The sequence below is a fragment of the Balaenoptera physalus genome, assembly GCF_965194825.1.
Source record: "Balaenoptera physalus genome assembly, chromosome: 12".
Classification (NCBI taxonomy): domain Eukaryota; kingdom Metazoa; phylum Chordata; class Mammalia; order Artiodactyla; family Balaenopteridae; genus Balaenoptera; species Balaenoptera physalus.
The window spans coordinates 57,754,652-57,774,657 of NC_138897.1; the positions used below are offsets into that span (position 1 = coordinate 57,754,652).

The 20,006-nt window shown below is 41.2% G+C and overlaps 1 protein-coding gene across 2 annotated transcripts in view; it reads left to right on the top strand.

The window, feature by feature from the left end:
* LOC309640245 (uncharacterized protein) overlaps window positions 1-7,059 on the top strand; it is a 645,560-nt gene extending 638,501 nt beyond the window's left edge. For both annotated transcript variants that reach the window (XM_082418750.1, XM_082418751.1), the window contains one exon: window positions 7,013-7,059. The gene's annotated coding sequence lies outside the window, so the exon portion shown is untranslated. The remainder of the gene's footprint in view (window positions 1-7,012) is intronic.
* The last annotated feature ends 12,947 nt before the right edge of the window (window positions 7,060-20,006 follow it).

The window sequence follows — 20,006 nt, forward strand, 5'->3', positions numbered from 1 at the left end:
TGAATTTTTTTTAATTTCTTTTTTCTTTTTTTTTTTTGCTGCGTCGAGTCTTAGTTGGCATGGGACCTTAGTTGCCTCGTGGCATGTGGTATCTTAGTTTCCCGACCAGGGATCGAACCAGCGTCCCCTGCATTGCAAGATGGATTCTCAACCACTGGACCACCAGGGAGGTCCCCTAGTTTGCTGAAATTTTAAAATATGAATAGGTACTGAATTTTGTCAAATGCTTCCCTGTGTCTCTTAAGATGATGTAGTTTTCCTTCTTTAGTCCGTTAATATCATGGCTACATGAATTAAATTTCAAATATTGAACCAGCCTTCATTCCTGAAATAAACCATACTTGGTCATAATGTGTTTTCCTTTTTATGCATGACTGGATTCAATTTGCTAAAATTTTGAGGACTTCTGTATCTATGTTAATGAAGGATATTGGTCTGTAGTTGTCTTCTCCTGCTATATTTTTGTCTGGTTTTGATACCAGAGTAATACTGGCCTCATAAGGTGAGCCTCCGTTTCTATTTTTCTGGAAGACATTGCATATAACTGGTATTGTTTCTTTCTTAAATATTTGATAAAATGAACCAATTCCTCGAAAGACACAAACTACCAAATTTCACTCATCAAAAAGTTTTTAAATTTATTGATATAAAATTGTTCTTAATGTTTTCTTATAATCCTTTTAATTTCTATAAGGTTACTAGTGATGTCCTGTCTTGCATTCCTGAGTTTGGAAATTTGTGTCTTCTTTGTGTTTTTCTTGGTCCGTCTAGGTAAAAGTTTTTCTTTTTTTTTTTTCAATCTTTTCAAAGAACAACTTTGGGCTACATTGATTTTATTGTTTTTAAGCTTGGCTTCCTATGGTCATTCCTGTGTCTGCAAAGCATAATGGTCAGCCAGTGACTGGAGAGAGGTAGTACACAACCACCTCAAGCCAGTAAGCCTTCTGTCCTCTGTCAGTGGACCTGTGTGTGGATAGAAGAAAAGTTTCAAAGATCAAGTCATTTTCAAGTCTTCCCAGTCATCACTTTCCACTGGGCCCTTTTGCATCTCCTCTGTGTGCGTGCACAACCTCAGGGTTGGTCAGCACTAGGGCTGGCTTGAGCCCTTTCCTGTCTTGCTGTGCATTCAGGCAGCCTCAGTCAGGAATATTTTGTCTTGCTCACCACCGTGACATCAGACTGGAGCCATCACGTTCACTCACCTGCCCCTGAGGTTGTCACTTCCACTGACAACACCAACATCCCTAAATCAAGTGAGCTGCTTTCGACTGTGGTAGAGAAGCTGCCAGTCCTAACTTGGCAAAACCTGGCCCTGGCAGAATCTCTGTGTGGATTGAGCTTTGGGGGTGGGGTGAGGGAGAAATAGGGGCATCCTTAGGCCAGAACACCACAGATTCCCATATTTCTTAACCAACGTTTAGCGGTGTTACAGGCATAAATGCTACTCAGATTCATTATATCTGTGGTTGGTCTCTGAGTGCCGAATGGGTTTGTTTGTTTGTTTTTTCAACTTGTCCATGCCCATAATTGCTTTTTAGGGACAAAATTTGGCACCCTTCTCACCTGGCCATAGCCAGGAGGAGCCAGTAACTTAGTTTTGAAAAATACAGAAAGAACCTACTAAACCTTAAACTTTTAATTACAGTAAGTCCCCTACATACGAACCTTCAAGTTGTGAACTTTCAAAGATGTGAACATGCGTTCGCATGTCCAATCACGTAAGTTAGTTCATGTGTCTGGTGTACATTGTCATGTGCGTGCACCCCCTACAAGTGGCTGTGCTTTTGTGTACTGTACTGTACAGTACTGTATAAAGTACGGTAGTACAGTATCTTTATTTCAAGCCCAGGATGTCTGGAAGCAAGCGTAAAAGCAGAGGTATATAGCCGATTGTGTTAGTTGGGTACCTAGACTAACTTTGTTGGACTTACTTATGAACAAATTGGATTTAGGAACGTGCTCTCAGAACAGATCTCGTTCGTATGTAGGTGGCATTTTGTGAATGGAGACAGTTTTTTTTTTTAGACTCTTCATTCAGAGCACAGTGCAGTTTATCTGGGGCTGGTGAGAAGGTGCCATAACAGAAGACGAGCTAGTATACTTACTGTATAGCTCTATACATTCTCCTATTTTTAATGCTTACATTTATTTTATGATTATAAGTAGTGTATGTATTTCTTTGAATTCTGTTTTTTAAATTTGTTATTTTATGTATTCATTTCAACGCATTGGCATAACTCACAGAATACCATCATGCTCACATTTCTCTAAAGCACTGTACTTTTAAAAGTCTGCAAACACATGATCCTTTCAATTTTGTATGTGGGTTTGGAAGCCAGTTTTGTTCTTTCCAGGTTGCTTACAGAGCTATTCATAAGCTTTGTGAAATAAATATTCTGTCGCTATCTCAGTGGCTTCTTATAGATTCAATCTCTTACAGATTGTGAAGCAACTCTAATGTACAAAACATATTCTTGACAGGCCTTAAGACCCACACACTTATTATGGTAGTGAGTAACTGCAATATTTATAAAGCCACATTACAATATGTCACTGTGATTTATAATGGTTTGGATACTTGGTACCCTATGCTAGATACAGAGTTTCATAATATACCTTGCTCTTCTTATAAATTCTACATGTCATTTATATATCTAGCTTTATTGATATCTATTCACCTATATATAATTAAAGTGAATTGAAATCATTGACATTGATAATCAATATTTTATGATAAGCCTAGAGATAGCTGGATATATTCTGGGTATCACAAAACTAAATGTGATCATTACAGTATAAGTGTTAACACTTCTGCTTTTCAAGACATACTAATCCTATATTAGATAAAAAATGCTTTAGACCAAAAAGCACCTAGAACTAGGATTCCATGTTTCCTAAAATTTCATGAAATAATATATTTCCAAAACTATTAATTCTCCACTACACACCTATTATTGAACATGCTAAAGTCATTGTGTCTTACTTTCTATTTTCCACTCGGTTACAGCATAAATCAAATTGATTTGGTGTGGCCTAGTGGTAGCACATGATAATGTACCAGAAAAGAAGTGTTTTAGGAAAAGCAAAAGAAACATGAAGAGGTGACAGTTTTTCTTTTAAATTCATATGCAGTAATAAAGATATCAATGCTACCTATGGATATTACAGAAGTTTTTTTAAAGGCTCTTTATAAAATTCATGTCTTAGTCCTCTAAACATATTCCATTAATGAACAGCTGTTTAAGGTTCATCAAAATAAATCCTTACTGTAATTTAATACATTGGCTCCTCCAAATCAGCATGTTGTAGGCTTCATTTAGGTTTTTTTTAAAAATCAATTACACGGATACTGGAGAAGAGATATGACTTGTGGGCAGTTCCTGTGAAACTGAAGAATTGACTGCAAACTCGATAAGAACCAGCCCATGAAATGTGGATGGCAAATGCGGAGTCTGACCATGAGCGATACTCTTGCTGTGCTGGGCACTGGTGCCAGACACGTGAGGGCCCCAGGCTGAGGCCCAGGCACACACTAGAGCCAAACACAGGGGCCAACCAAAGGAGGTGGGAGAACTGGGCAAAGAAACTGAGTGCGTTTTAACCTTGAAGATAAAAAATTGTAGAGAGATTTGAGAGCAATCTTTGAAAATTTGATGTGTGCTTGTGGCAGGTTCTGTTCTATGACCTTCCCACCCTCCATTCTCGCCACCCTATCCCCTTCCTCCCTGCTAACCAATCAGATCTGCTTAGGATGCCTCAGAGACCCCTCAGTCTCAGGAAGAGGAAGCCCCACCCATGCCCTGGGATAGAATCATGATGGGTCTAAACCAGCCATAGTAATAATTCCCCATGGCCAGTGACCGGTCTAGGGGTAACCACGTACCCAATTCTGGCTAAGGAGAAAGGTGAATCAGGTTTTCAGGCTTTCCTCGTCCTTTAAGAAGGAAAGAGTTGACTGGCCTGTCTTTCACTTCCTTCTTTTTTTCCTACTGGAGAATACAGCGGAAATCACACTCAGAATGGCAGTGTAGAAAGATAGAAAGCACCTGTATCCTTGAGAGCTCCAACAGCTGGACTGTCTACCTGCAGGTATTTTGCTTTGTGAGAAAGCCAAGCTCCTATGTGTTTAATCACAGTAGTTAGGTATTCTGTTCATTGTAGCCAAACACACTCCTAGCCGATGTCATGGAAGAAAAATATATTTGATCCTCACATTCTAGAAGGCAAAACTAAAACCACAGAGTGTGAGTTACAAAATGGAAGATTTGGGGTCAGTATCATAAATCATTTTCTGGCAAATAGAATTGCTGGAACACGAGGTTGCCCCTGGAATCAATGATCCCCCCATCACAAACACAGTCAAACAGAAGGTGGCTGACTGCCCAAGAAGGAATATCTGCATGAGTTGGGAGGTTCCAAGGTCCCTTTGAACTCCAATACTTTGGCTTTATAGTTGAAAAAAACACTATTGATATTTGCTAGTCATGTATGAGAAAACTGGCTTTAAAAGAGTGACAAATTACCAATTATTTTTCTAGATTGCTCAGGATTAAGAACAATGCCTTCCTGATATCAGATCTCTTGATATTTGAAAATATACAGTTTCTGTTCCAAGGTTCTTTCATCTTGTCATTTGTGTTGAACCAGTCAAATAACGTCCCATGATTTGTTGCATGAATTTGTTGTCCCATGGATTGTTTTTAAATTAAAGACCAACTGTTTGAACAAGACTGTTCTGGTCAAATTCCCATTGTGAGGATACTGCCTCTGCTCTGAATGAGCCACCTCATTCCTGACTGCTGAATGCCAAATGGGCTCGTCTTCTGTTATGGCACCTTCTCACCAGCCCCAGATAAACTGTCCATTACTGCACTGTGCTCTGAAGAGTCTATTAACTTCTTCCTTTAATCATGCTCCAGGATGCTCTGTGAGCAACTACTTCCATATATTATAACCCAGGCTCTGCACATGGTCAACAGGGCAGAGGCAACATTTCAACGCCACATCCTGGTTACTTTCTGGAAATTCATTGTGGATTACTTTAATGTTAAGTTTGACTTACAAGATGTGACACTGAGAAAATCATTCATGAACTTGTAATTTTGAGTGCTTGTCTACACTTGGGTCTCACAATGTTCATTGAGCAACAGCTATGAAAATGGTGGTTCTTTGCAGAAACTCAAAAACAACGAAAATAGAAAGCACGATAGAATAAGGGAGATGAGAGAAGTAACAGCAATGATGCCTTTTATTAGTTTGCAACACTTTTCATTTTGTATGTCAGGACAGACTTTTTTATTCCCATTTTATAGATGAGGAAGTTGAGGCTCAAAAACTTACAAATAATTAACTACAAACAGGCCAAATGAGACAGTGCCCTTTAGAGGTACAGGCCCACTACTTCTTATCTGAAACCTCGGGCCCACTTGCATGTAGGAATTTTTCAGACTCTAGACAGATAATGGAGTTCATGTACCATTTATTAACTAACACCCACATCAGAGTCTGGGCATCCCTCAGTCATCATACACATTAATATGTTTCTGCAGCAAAAATGTATGACTATTCATATTAGTGAGATAACAGCTATACAGGGCTTCAGATCAGCTAGGTCAGGTTTTGCAGCCAAGTAACTTAAAATTTTTCCATTTTCGGAGCTAAATTTTGGATTTCAGAAGCTCAGAGAGGGATCCATGGGCCTGTTCCGGCGGCAGAGAGCTAGTCCATTGGGGATGGAGAACTGGATCGTGGGAGAGTTAACGAGGGAAATGACATCTTAGCCAGACCTGGAAGAACCATCAGGGTTTCAAAAACTGAAGACGTAATGAATATACATCTTCTGTAAACGGAATCAGCAAGCACTAAACGGGAGAGGTGGTGCAGGAAAGGCACTTCAGGTCATCACATGCTGGCTCCAGGTGATGTGTGTACAGCCTTGAAAGGCCCTGCAGCCCCCTAGGGTGACCAACCTTCTGGGTCAGCCCAGGCTTCTCCTGCCTTTAACACTGAAAGTCCTGTGTCCCAGGAAGCCTCGAAACCCCGGATGCACAGGGATGGTTGATGAGCCAGTAGCCCCATGATCCATTTTCTCTGTTGATGAAGGTCCCAGTCGGCAGGACTCAGAGCTGCCGTTTGGATTTGTGCTGTCCACGAGAGCCCTCGGCGGTGCTGGGCTTCCCAGCTCAGGCCTTTTCTGAGCGGGTCCCAGGCCCAGGCCGTGGAGCCCCGGAGCAGCCAGACCCAGAGCCTACCAACAAGCATGTAAGGATTTTAAATGTAGAACGTGGAAATACAGCATTTTTTTCTTTTTTTTAAAATAATGTTTATTGGAGTATAGTTGATTTGCAATGTTGTGTTACTTTCAGGTGTACAGCAAAGTGAATTAGTTATACATATACCTTTATCCCCTCTTTTTTAGATTCTTTTCCCATATAGGCCATTACAGAGTGTTGAGTTCCCTGTGCTATACAGCAGGTTCTTATTAGTTATCTATTTTATATATAGTAGTGTGTATATGTCAAAGCCAAGAAATACAGCATTTTAAGTCACTTTTTTTCTGTACAAATAACCCATTCTTGGTAAGGAGACTCTTTGTTTGAGTAACACCTAGATGGATTATTTAGGGAAACTTTTGTTGCTGGTTGTTAGTCAAGAGTGGAAAGGAAGGCCGGCAAATCCACACCAACAAAAGCAAACTTCAGTCGAAAACCTGAATGTTTGGGAATATCCAGATGTTTAGTGTCCTGTGGTCTCGGCCTCAACGTTGATCATTTGGAATTAAGCGGAGGGGATGAGGCAATGCTCTTAGAGCATTTCACACACAAAAATGTAAAGCTGGACTTAATATAGCAAAATGATAAAAGCCAAATCCAGATAACATTTTCTCCAGAAGAAGCAAACATGCCCGAACAACTTGGCTAACACCTATGTTTAGTCATGAGGATGATACTAATTACCACCAAGTGGTTTTGGCCTTTTATTAATAGGATATCATGGTGTTTCCTGTCTCTAGTTTCCCAGAGGATGGACTAAGAACTGTCACTACATTCTACACACACCCGCCTGAAGCCGGCACAGGGCCGCCTCCCAGGGGCTCCAGCGTGGACATGACAGAACTCCACCAAACTCCTCCCCGATCCTACACGGCTTCACAGCGCGCATTGATAGGAGCTGTTCTGATTCCAGTGGTGACCAAGCTGTACATACCCTTTAAGTGACACAACCATTATTTACAAATGAGGGTGTGTCTGCTTTAAGACATTTCTGTAATTTTCAGAAATAATCATAACCACAACCTTGGGCAACACAAATGAGAAAAACTGAAAGAAGATGCAATATACACTAACAAAGCAGGCTTTACAAAATCTGATGTGTTTGGCACCATTTCATTTTCAAGAAGAGAATTGGTGACACTGAGTTTAATTAAATGAGGAAGGGAGGAAAATAAGAAAGACCTAATATATTACAAAATATCTAGGTATTCATAATAACTGCAATAAAAAAATAAAATTGACAACATCTAAATAATATCCATGGAACTCTTTACCAACTTTGAGAAGAGAACATTCCCCCGCCCCCCCCAACACTGATAAATAGTAAAAGTCAAAGGATCGCTTATTATCTTGTCCATTCATTCATTCATTTACTCATATATTCATTTAACAAATATTTATTCAGAGCCTACTGTGTGTCAGACGCCAGGGTAGAGTGTTGAAAATACAAAAAGTTCACACTCTAGCAGGAGAGATGATCTAATAAAGATAATCATGGAATCAACTGGTGAGTGATGTAACTTAATAACAGTATTTCCCACTTGGAGATAACTTTATGATTTACAAGATTCTTTCACATCTTTTTGTATCTTTCTGCATCATTACATTTAAGGCATGTCTCTCATAAACAGAATATGGTTGGGCATATTCTTCAATACACTCAGAGATTTCCTGTCTTTTAACTGAAGAATTTGTTTACTGATACTATAACTTATTTCTAACATCTTATTTTGTGTTTTCTGTGACCACATTTCCTGTATCTTTTTCTCCAAGTTCCTGTCTTGTATGGGATTAAGCTTCATTTATTCTTTTTTGTTTCCTTTTACTGATGTGAATTTATAAATTGTACTTCTATTATTTTACTAAGTTACTACTAAAAAGTTTCAACATGAGCACATAATAAAATCAAAAGTCACCAATGGCTGTATCCTCCTTCCAAACAAAGCAAGAGGGACGTACCCCTCCTGCCAGCCATATTCTTATCTGGTGTCTTAGCCCCACTTTATTTTTAACCCTCTCCTGTTAGTCAGTACTATTGCTACCGGCTTGGGATTGTTGTTCTTTTTACATCAATGCTTATTTATTTGACAAATATGTTTACTAATGTCTTTGTTCTCCATTGGTTTCAATTTCCTTCTTACTGAAATACAGGCTACCCTGAAAACTGATACTTAGATGAACATTTTCCTGTTTTTAATCCCCAAACTTCGTAAGACTTACCTATTTCCAAATACAATGTGGTGGGGTTTTTTTTTTTTTTTTTGGCTAGTGTTTTTATAGAAAAAGTGTATGTACATCTCAAAATCTAATTAACACTTTTTAAAATAGATATATTTATTTGTTTATTTTTATTTTTTTTTTGGCTGTGTTGGGTCTTTGTTGCTGGGCGCGGGCTTTCTCTAGTTGCGGCGAGCGGGGGCTACTCTTCGTTGCAGCTCGCGGGCTTCTGATTGAGGTGGCTTCTCTTGTTGCGGAGCACGGGCTCTAGGTGCGCAGGCTTCAGTAGTTGCAGCATGTGGGCTCAGTAGTTGTGCCTCACGGACTCTAGAGTGCAGGCTCAGTAGTTGTGGCACACGGGCTTAGTTGCTCCCCTGCGTGTGGGATCTTCCCAGACCAAGGCTCAAACCCGTGTCCCCTGCATTGGCAGGCGGATTCTTAACCACTGCGCCACCAGGGAAGTCCCTAATTAACACTTTAAACAAAGCAATGTGAAAGAAGAGTCTGTAGTTTTATTCCAAATTCAACTGGTAGAATTGTGTGAGGATAGCCATGCAGCGTTGCCAAAAAAAAAAAAAAAAAAAACGAATAAAAAATGAACAAACAAAAAACCAAAAATGAATTGGGAATTCCCTGGTGGTCCAGCGGTTAGGACTCCACTGCAGGGGGCATGGGTTCAATACCTGGTCGAGGAACTGAGATCCCACATGCCGGGTGGCAAGGCAAAAAACAAACAAACAAACAAAGAATCGTGTGAGGACATATTGAAAAGTCAGCGAAGTGTGCATCTGCACGTTATGGGCGCTAAAGAGGTGTATCGCAGTGAGGCTTCCAAGCAGGTGTTTGCTAATAGCCATACCCACTATTCTGTAATCAGGAAGTGATGCTTTAAGCATTTGTCTATTTAAGCTTTTCATGATTATTATAGGTCAATGTTTTGCTTGCTTTGGTTGTATTTTAGGAAAGTAGTGAGTAGTTTGGGGTTGGTATATAATAAACATCAAAAGAATTTTTCCCATTTCATATAATGGGAAATAGGCTTGGCGGTATTTTCATTTAGAATGTCTGATTTTCAGAAAAATTACCAGATTTAAGTGGTCAATGCATGTATATTTTTAAGTAGCTCTTTTTTAAATTTTTTTAAAATTTATTTATTTTTGGCTGTGTTGGGTATTCGTTGCTGCATGCGGGCGTTCTCTAGTTGCGACAAGTGGGGGCTACTCTTTGCTGAGGTACGCAGGCTTCTCATTGCAGTGGCTTCTCTTGTTGCAGAGCACGGGCTCTAGGCATGCGGGCTACAGTAGTTGTGGTGGGTTCAGTAGTTGTGGCTCGCAGGCTCAGTAGTTGTGGCACACGGGCTTAGTTTCTCCGTGGCATGTGGGATCTTCCTGGACAAGGGCTCTGAATCCGTGTCCTCTGCGTTGGCAGGCAGATTCTTAACCACTGCGCCACCAGGGAAGCCCTAAGTGGCTCTTTAATAGATTCTATATTATCTGCAATGTCTTCATTTTACTTTCACTTCTGAATAACTTAGCTGGGTACTCATTCTAAGTTGACTGTTTTGCCTTCCATAATTTAACGATATTATTCCACTGTCTTTCGGTATTACATCTGAGAATTCTGTTCTCAACTGATTATCATTCCTTTGTAGGTAATCTGTCTTTTTCCCCTGGATTCTTTTAATATTTTTGTTGGTTATTGGCTATTGTGCAGTTTCTATTGTGATGCATCTAAGTGTGGATTTGTATGTGTAATATTCTGCTCAGAACCCAGCCGATCATTCAATATACACTTATTGTGCATCTACTACATGCCAGATCCAGGCACTAGGAACCAGCAGAAAGCAGTTCAGACAAAGTCCCATGTTCACGCAGCTTACTTTCTGGTGGGAGAAAACAGGAATTAAACAACAGTCCCATACAAATACATTATGTCTGGTAGTGATAAGTGCTATGGAGAAAAATTAATTAGGGTATGGGCATAGTGAGTTCTGGGGAAGCACTATATAAGGGATCAGGAAGCCCTTTTTGACTAAATGACATTTAAGCAGATACTGACGAAAAGGGGGACATGCCGATTGTGTAACTATCTGGGGAAAGAGCATTATGACTGAAAATACAGCATATGCAAGAGCCCTGAGGTCAGAGCATGCCTGGTGTGCGGTCAGGGAATAGCACAGAAGCCACTGTGGCTAGACAGAAGTGAGAGAGAGAATGGGAGTAGATCAGGTCAGACAAGTGGAGAGGTGGGTAAAGCACATGGACCCTACAGTCCGTTTGTAAGGACTTTGGAAAGGCTGTGGGAAGCCACCAAAGTCTTCAACAACAGAATGCGATGTATGTCTAAAAGGCTCACTCTGTGTGCTGTCTGGAGAACAGACATTTTTATTATGTAGAGAAGCAAGGATGGAAGCAGGATGACCAATCAGCAGGCCATCGTAGTGGTCCAGAAGAAAGAAGATGGAGATCTGAACGGTGGCAATAGTGGTGGAGGTGTTGAGAAGTGGTCAACTTCTGGAGATATTTTGAGGGTAGAACTAACAACATTTGCTGAATTAATTGTGGGGTATGAGATAAAAAGATCACACCAAATTTTGTGAACCAAGTAATTGCAAGAATGGAATAGGCATTTTCTAAGATGGGAAACTTTAAAGTAGAACAGTTTGGCAGAGCAGGGGAAATCAGGAGTTTCCTTTTGGATACGTTAAGTTTGAGATGTGTATTAGACATCCAAGTGGTGCAGTAGCATAGGAAGTTGGAAATAGAAACTTTTAAGTTCAGAGGAGAGGTCCCAACTGTAGATATAAATCTGGGGAGTTGTCAGCATTTACCACGTACAGCCACATGCGGGGATGGGATCGCCTTAGAGAATAAAAAAAGAGACTAAGCCTTTGATGACTCCTCCACTTAAGGTCAGGAGATGAAAAGGAACCAGTAGAGGATACTGGGAAGGACCAGCTAGAGCAGTATGAGGAGGACCAAGAGAGAGCGATGCCTTCGGGGCTAAGTGAAGAAAGCATTTCAAAGCGGGGGGAGCAATGGACTGTCAAATGCTGCTGATTATACATGTGAGGAGAGATTATACACGTGAGATTGCACTGTTGGATTTAGCAACGTGGAGTTTGTGGGTGGCCTCTTGGTGGACAGATGGAGAGGAAATTCTGACTAGAGGGGCTCCAGGAAACACTAGGAGGGGAGAGGGTGTAGATGGGGAATACAAGCAACTCTTTGAATGAGTGTTGTGAAAAGAACAGAGAAATAGAATAGCATCTGGAGGAGGGTGGGGGACAAGAGAAGTTTGTTTTATTTTACCATGACATGTTATTGCAATATGTTTGTTTGCTGACAGTAATAAGATTGCTGAGAGGGAAAAATTGATTGGGAGAGGGTAGAAGAGAGAGAACAATTGCTGAAGAGAGACTGTGCTGCTTTGTTCTGTGGACTCAATTTTTTCTTCATTTCTAAAAGACTATCAGCTTCTCTGTCTTCAAATATTAATCTCCTTGATTCTCAAAGTACCTTCATTCCAGGACCCATAACTGGATACGTACTGGGTCTCCTTAGCCTAGCATCCATATAGCTAAATGATTCTTCAAATGTCCATTTCCTTATCTTTCTGTGCTATATTCCAGGCAATTTCTTCAACTCTACCTTTGAGTTAAATAATGCTCCCTTTGACTATGACTAATTTGTTCTTTGACCCATCCACTGAATTCTAAATTTCTATATTTTTCATTTTTACAATTTCTATTTTATTTTTCAAATCTACTTATTCTTTTCTTATAAGGTCATTTTCTTTCTTACTATTTCTATAATTTATTTTTCTTCATTTTAAACATTTTTATCTTATGTCCCTTTCAGATTGTTCCATTTTCACAGATTCTTGGGAGCCAGTATTCTCATTTATGGCATCTGGAAACTTTGCATCATGGTGGCCTTGTTTCTCACAGAATTTGTGATTTTTTTTTTAGCTTATCTTCAGCCAAACTTGTTTTTCAGTAGGAGTTCTATGCACCCTTACTTGGGCAAAGGTCCCTTTGAAGAAATGTTTATCTTTGCTTCTATTAAACCAGAGTTTTTAGTCTGACCCAAAGATACTGTTTTGACAGCCCCTCTGGAAGGTTGCGAGCCCTTTGAGTGTCCCATATTGAGGGGTTAGTCCTCAAGGCCATGGCTGGTCACCGTGTAAGCACTAACACCCCCAGCGCCCAGCTGCTGAGACGACATCCACGTCCGTTACGCCCACAGGTCATCTTAGTGTCAGCTATAGTTCCCTCCTCTCTGAGTCCCCTTTTTGTTTTTGAAACCCAAGACTTTCCCTTTCCTTGCAGTTTAACTGTATATTTTAAAGTATTTTCTGAACACTTTTTTCACCTAACATTTTTGTTTTTGCAACAGGAGAAATGCCTGCATAGGGTTAATCTTCCAAATACGGTAAACTCAGAAAGAAGTCCAGCACAAAATACTGGTCCCAGAGCACTTGGACTAAACTCAACATTGAAAGTGGCCTCAAACTTCTTCTCAACCCAGAAACAAGTACCAATTTGTCAGAGTTAACATGGGAAATGAAAACTTTCTCCATCCCTGTGATACTATGGAAAGAGCAATTACTTTTTTCTCCCCTCAGGCAATTCAGGAAAAATTCAGTAACAGATCTCCATGGATCCTTAGAGAGAATTCCTGATTCCCAGCTTTTAGCCATATTTTTTTTCAAACTAGGGGGGTGTCTAAATGAGGATCAAAATAATAGTAAGGAGGGACATTCCCTGCATTGTACAGCTGGATGCTCTGTGGACCAGACGGCTTGCTTCCTCTAGCGTGCTTAGACTTCATGAAAACGAAAACCTAACCCTGCCTTGGAAGTATCGAGAAGGAGAATGCTGGTGTTTTATGCAGGAAGAACTAAACAGGTTTTAAACATTTGGAGCATAAGAAGTCATTGATTTCGTGGATTTTATTATTTTTATTTTTGAATAGATGGCCTTTAATATATTAAAGAATCTTATATTAGGTTAAGAAGTTACAACACGTAAACATTTTAATATGTGCCCGATAATACTCCTATATTTTTACCAGCCAATGTAACATAGAGATAGCAATTATCCCACTAATCTTCTCTGTTTATAAAGTTGTTAGTATTTTAAAATCTGGGACAGAAGTTCCACCTCGCAGCATAGACAATCCCATTCTATTCTCTTTAATATATTTCCAGCTCTACTTATAACTCGAGTTTTACTGAAAGTGGAAATGTCATTAGGAGCTAAAACATTATGTTAAATAATCAACATGCAAAATAATCTTAATAATAATAATGCAATAATCAACATGTAAAACAAAAACATTATTTAATTTTTAATTTAATTACCTAAAACTACAAGGTGTTAAAGATTGTAATTATGAAGACTGTACAAATGTGTGAAAAAAATATCAAAAATCTTAAATAAGTTCATGAAAATGGGTGCAAAAATGTCCCCTGTCTGCTGTAACATACTATAACACTAAATAAACACTAAATAACATTAAAGTGTTATGACAGAATGAAGAAAGGTAAGCCTCAAAATTATACTTCTCCTCTATTGCAATCATGTAAAAATCTATGTTTAAATATCAATAAATAGAAATATAGTTTGGAAACGTATTTTAAATAAAATTATTTTAATTATAAAATATTCTTGGGAATTCCCTGGTGGTCCAGTGGTTAGGACTCCGTGCTTTCACTGCCCAGTGCCCAGGTTCAATCCCTGGTCGGGGAACTAAGATCCTGCAAGCCATGTGGAGCAGCCAAAAAAAAAAAAAAAAAAAAAAAAAATCTTAAAACTATTGACTACAAGAAAATGTATCAAATGGTAATAGTGGTTCTCTATGGGCATTTTTCTTTCTTTTTGCCTGCCTGTTTTTCCCATATTTTCTTTCATGAGCTTGATTATTTGAAAACCTTTTTCAATTGAAAAGAGTCTATTTGCAGTAGAGGGCATCTATACTATCTTGGACTTAACATAAGTGGTTCATCCTTACGTGTAGTAATCATGCACGTTCTGATATTGCTTCCAAACTCATGGCCCAGCGTTGCTCTGTTAGGAAAAACATCACCTATGTGAAGCAGTGTGACTCAGCTGCTGACTTTTCTCCAAACCCGTTTCCTTCTCCCCTGGCACACGGCTAGATGTCTTCCCAGCACACGCCACAGGTAGGTGTGTACGTGTGACCAAATTCTAGACAATGGATCTGAGAAGAAGTAGCTGGTACCATTTCCAGAAAGGCCCACGACAGCCTTTCCACGTGCAATGCTGCAGGCTCTCCTCACTCCTTGGGCATCATGGAGATGAGCACCGTGATCCCGGAGACCTCACACGGTCGATGTGCCCGGACGTGACAGGCCTCACCGCCTGCCCACCTTCGCTGCTTGGAGAAGGGCTGCCCGCTGATCAGAAATACTCATTTCCGATCTGATGCGAGCAAGACGTTAAGTTCTGATTGTGTTAAGCTACTGAGATGGGAGTGTCTGCAAACGAAGAAAAAAGAAAAGAAACGCTCAACTAAAGGAAAAAGAGATGAGGAATGACAATGAATTCAGTTTGAAAGTACAATAAAAGTCAACTTTGAATAATTGGATCTCTACAGCTATTCCACATCAGTGGTGTTTATATAAGAGTAGTTTCCTCCAAAGTCTTCAGCAACTCATGAATCACGGTGCTTATCCTCACCCAGAGACAGCTATGGGGACAAAGGGAAAGAGCCTGTGATGGGAGTGAACTCCCATGGGCCCCCATGCTCTCGCTTCAACCTTTATCCTTGCCAAGGGAGCCCTGGGAACAAGCAGGATATCATCCCCAGGTGTGAGGAGGCTCCCCGCTCTCTTTACTTCACCCCAATACTTGGATATTCAATACTCAGATATTACCAGAACCCCCGCCATTCTTGGACTCATCCTGCATTAAATATCTGACAACCACGAGCAGCCTGTGTTGTGTGACTATAGTGGAGACGTATCCACAAAAGACCTGGGTCCCGGGCCCCATAGATAAACAACGCTGAAGCTTGCACAGAGCCCCTAAATCTCCCTCTGACTGTTTTTCATCTGCAAAACAGACGTCAAGAAGATTATGGGCCACTTACCTCACGGAGCTGTTGTGAAGGGCAAAGTGAGATCATAGGCTTAAATAAGATGCGAGGTATTGTATTTATTTCTAGAACTGGCAGAAATACAAAACTAACTGACTTCCTAGCCTTGAGGAAGTTGCCTGAATACTGTTTCATATGGACTTTTATCCCAAGGATTTTGAAGATCCCTCAAACAGTTCCCTGCTTTGCCTAAACGAGCCAGCGACGGTCCATCTCTTTGGCCAACGAGAGGTTAATATAAATCCGGGACCCTGCTTTAAACAGTTACAAATTCCCATCCTCATCTTGATTTTCTAAAATTAATTTTTATTGGGGTATATAGTTGATTTACAACTATATATGTTGTGTTAGTTTCTGCTGTACAGCAAAACGAATCAAGTTATACATATACATATATCCACTCTTTTTTAGATTCTATTCCCATATAGGTCATTACAGAGTATTAAGTAGAATTCCCTGTGCTATACAGTAGGTTCTTATTAGTTATCTATTTTATATATAGTAGTGTGTATATGTCAATTCCAATCTCCCAGTTTATCCCTCCCTGCTTTCCCTCTTGGTATCCATAAGTTTGTTTTCTACATCTGTGACTCTGTTTCTGTTTTGTAAATAGGTTCATTTGTACCTCATATTGATAAATCCACCACTGCACTGGACTGGAATACACAATAGTCACTATGTTATTAGGTCTTCTGCAAAGTATTTCCTGCTCTTATTTAATGTCCGGGAACATCATATACGTCTCAGAGGCTAGAATGGCACATCTCTTTCCCTGGATCACCTTGTTGCTGTTACATGTCACTCTTCTCTATCATGTTCTTTGCCTCTACTTTAACACAGTGTCCCCAAGTCCTAAAAGTGTTCAGCTCACCCACGTCACCGAGAGGCCAGATTTGCAAGGATGCTTGCAGGGGAATGCAGGAAGTTCAAATTTGGCTGTGCTATTAAGTGCATTTAGAGGAACACTAGTTCATGGTCACATTCAGTACAGCTGCTTGATGTATTAACTCACATTCAGGAGTCCAAAATTTCATGTGTGGCTGCTTCCTGTTTCCAGTTTGGAAGGAACCTGTCAGATTTCTCTGCAACTGCACAACAGCTCAAGGTGGTGAAGTGGCTGGTGAACCCTCTCTGTTGTTTGAAGTTTGGAACAGGACGTTTCTTCACCCTGAGCTTCTGCAAGGCTCTGACAAGCAGACAAGGAGACAGATGCGCCGGCATGTGGAAGAGACCTCTTCCCTGGGTTTAAGTCCCTTGCAGGAGAGCAGGACACTGAACTTGAGGTTGATTCACACAGGGCCTATCTTAGTGAAAATTTTCTCATAACAGTCATGATCTAGAGCTGCATGCTGCTGTCTCGGGGGATTTAGAAAGGACATAGGTTGATGCCTAAACTTGGTGCTATTTCATGATGGTTAAGAGTGAGAAGAAACAAAAAGTCCAAGAAAGCTGAAAGAAGAGAGAGAGAGAGAGAGAGAGAGACGGCCGGCACGCCTGAGAACTGATTGAGACAAGTCTTAACCCTGATTTGCTTGACTTGACGGTCAGAATTGTACACGTCAAAGAGGTGGCTGTGTGTGGCTTGGATGCGGTTGGGCATCATTCAGTTATTTTTCAAAGGCAGAGCGCTCTACAGACACTGAAGCCACATTTCCTGGGTTTAAGTCAGGGCCGGTCCCTAACTTGCAGTTTACTTAAGCTCTGTGCCTCGATTTTCTCATCTGTAAAATGAGCATCACAGGTGCGCTTACTTCACAGAGGATTAAAGTAAATCAGTGCAGATAGAGTGCTTGGAACGGTGGCTGCAGGCACCATTTACAATTGTCACCATTCACTGCGCTTGTCAGGGACTTGGCCAGTGAGCTCTGCCATTTCTCTATTTTAACAATGTCTCTTGATTGTGGCAAGGAACTGACGGATCCAAGACGAGCAGGCAGAGAAGAGGGAAGGAAGCAGGGCACAGTGTGGTGATGGGAGAGGATCCAGGAGATCCCACTGATTTAACTCCACTTGACATTTAGTGAGCACTTACTCGCCAGGCATGCACTAGCCCAGGGGGGTTCGAGGATGAACTAGACTCAGGCTCAGTCACTGAACCGAATCCCAGCTCAGCCGGACTCGTTCCTCACCACCATACCCATCTCTACCTCTAGCCCTTTGCAAAGCTGGTGCCCCTTCATCTCCCACCATCCAGACCTTACCTGTCCTTCGGAGACAATCCCCTGACCCCTGTCTCCTGAGGCTTACTGCAGTCTTTCCGGCCACCCCCGCCCCCATCTCTCTGTGTTCAGGGACACCTCAGCAACTGCAGTCACTTGATATGAATTTGAGGAGGATGACAGATTAGTAAAGAAAAGATTTCATGTCTTGCTACTCACCCTAAGTGGACTTCTCTGTCTCCCTCCTCCCTACACGCACACACACATACACATGCATGCACACACGCGCACACAAGCACACGCACGCACGCATGCTCACACGCACACACACGCGCACACACGGCCATAAGCCAGGGTGCAGAGGAAAGGCCCAGACCTTGACAAAGTTGCTCTGTTTCTTTGAGCCTCTTTGCCGCATGATACTATGTACCTACCTTGAGGGGCAGCTGGGAGGATTGAATGTGCCTCGTTCATACTAAGTGCTCCCTTCATGGTAGCTTTTCTCAGAACCATTTAATAGATCTGTTTTCATTTCTTGATTTGCTTTGCCACTGACTTTTCATTAGGAAATCGTATGGGAGGCAGTTCAAAATGGTGCTCTAAAGTCATTTCTGTTTCTTGGCTGTGTGGCCCCGGGGAAGTGACATAACCTTTTTCTGACTTCATTTCCTTATCTATAAAATTGGAATAACAGGGGCCCAGCTCACTGAAGTTTTGTGAGGATTAAATGAGATCACATATGCAGGCACTCAGCACAGGTGCTGGCATATCGTAAGTGTCCAGTAAATGTTAGCAGTTATTATTATTATCATTATTATTATTACTGTCGTTATTATTAAGGCTGAGCAAGAAGCAGAGGACAGTTTACGCCACTAACAGAGATGTGCTTTGAGCAACCTTCATGTGCTGAGGAAAATCCTCCTTTGGCTTTCATTTCTTACACTGTCCAGTGGACAGTTGGAGTTATCTGCCTTGTGGACAATTTATTCTAAGAAGCACTTATTCAGCGTGCTGATGGCGTTTGATCTCCCTGCTTTTGACTTGCAGAACATCAAGAGGAAAACACTGTGTGATGTGTATGTAATGATATTGTGGTTTCCTTCTAAATCTAATGGAGCAGGAAAGATAATACCATGTTTAATGCAGACTTGTGTGTAGCTGTCTGAAGGAGGGTTCCAAGCCCTAAAACCAACACCGTTTACCCAATTGCCTTTGAAGAAAAGTAACTGTTAATCATAAAGTGGAAAGAATCTTTGGGAAAACTTTATCAGTATGATCAGCCTATTAGTCTAACATGGTCTGATCCATTTACTCAGGCACATTAAGTGCTTCTGGGTTAACCCTTGCTGGTATTGCTCTTCTCCAGTTGGGGCGACATGTCCTTATGGGCTGTTCTTACATAGAATGTGAAGGATATGCCATCACCTTGTGCAAAGAACGAAAAGAACATCCTGGTATCGGTTCCAGCAGTTCCCTGTGTTTTCGTTTCCAGCGAATACCAAGTCCTTCCATCTTTCACCAGCCTGTACGTGGGGAGAGATGAACAAAATGTTCTGATGTGTAAGCTTCTTTCAAAACTTCTACCAGGGAAGCAACTTGAGCGATTGCGCAGGGAAGGTGTGGGTGTATTATCCTGGTCATGCTTAAGGAACTCGGAAAACAGAGTCAGAAAATGGGGGTGGGGTGGGTGGAGAGTTATGGCAGAGATAACTTGGCAGTGGAACAAAAGCGAACCAACGAAAACAGCACAACCTGAGAGAGGAATCGAAGAGGCCGGCAGAGAAAGGGGACATCAAATTGACAACTTAGCCAGAAATCTGGACACTGTAAGACGGGGTCACGCCCCGGACTGAATTTATTGCTGCTTTCCTTGTTAACTCGCCTCATGTTTAAAGTCAAAACTGCCACAGGGATTTTATCTTCGTAATTTGTATGATCTGCCTCAAAATCCGAACCCTGAAAGAAGTCTCCTCAGCTTTGAGGTTCTTACCCGAAGTGAGGAGAATGATGCCGCTCCCATCAGAGGGAAAAAAAAAGCAGAGGATTTAGGGATGCTGAAATCGATCTTTTTTTTTTATTTTAAGGTAGTGGCTTTGAAAGGAGGTTCTGAATGCGGCTTGTGCTCCGAGAAATGAGCGAGGCAGGGAGGTGGGGGGAGGACCGGGCCGATGGAAGGTGGCAGGGACACAGGTGAGGGAGACGCGTGGACGCCGGCAAAGGAGTAGAGAGGAGCGCGC